This window comes from Halyomorpha halys, unplaced genomic scaffold, assembly GCF_000696795.3.
Source record: "Halyomorpha halys isolate HHAL.00 unplaced genomic scaffold, Hhal_1.1 Scaffold839.1, whole genome shotgun sequence".
In the NCBI taxonomy this organism is placed as follows: domain Eukaryota; kingdom Metazoa; phylum Arthropoda; class Insecta; order Hemiptera; family Pentatomidae; genus Halyomorpha; species Halyomorpha halys.
The window spans coordinates 49,532-50,091 of record NW_027110645.1 but is presented as its reverse complement, the minus strand read 5'-3'; positions in this window follow the sequence as shown (position 1 = coordinate 50,091).

Sequence of the window (560 nt, the reverse complement as noted above, 5' to 3'; positions counted from 1 at the left end):
CTGAGTCTTTAAGGGCCAATTCTCTTGTACGAGGAATTTTATTATTTTCGAAGGCTTGACGAAATGATGAGCATTCTTGCAGCTTGCAGTAGATAACAAATTACTACTTTTGAAACAGTAATAAAACCTACCTAGACTTATGGCCTAGTACTATGAGGGATAGCTCAATACCATTAGAGGGCCGAACATATTAGAAAATTAATAATTAAAAAATAAAGCCGAAGAAGCATGCGTAGTGTTTTCCGTTTCAGTTAAACCCGAACATAAATTGGACTTTGTAACCGAAGTTCCTTCGTGTTTAAAACATAAATCGCGAGTGAAAACGTTTGATTGTGAGGACAATTAGATTTTATTTCTTACGTTAACAAAAAACTTTTCGGAGGAAGCAAAATTGTGCTCGGACCGTTTCAGACGTAACCTAGCAGCACCTCGACGCCACCTTTTCGAGAAAACGTATTTACGGGATATTATAGGGGTATTCATGATGTTGTGTTAAATGTAAAATGTTTTACCATGTTAAATGTTATAACTGTAGGATTGTGAGCAGTCCTATTTGAAGT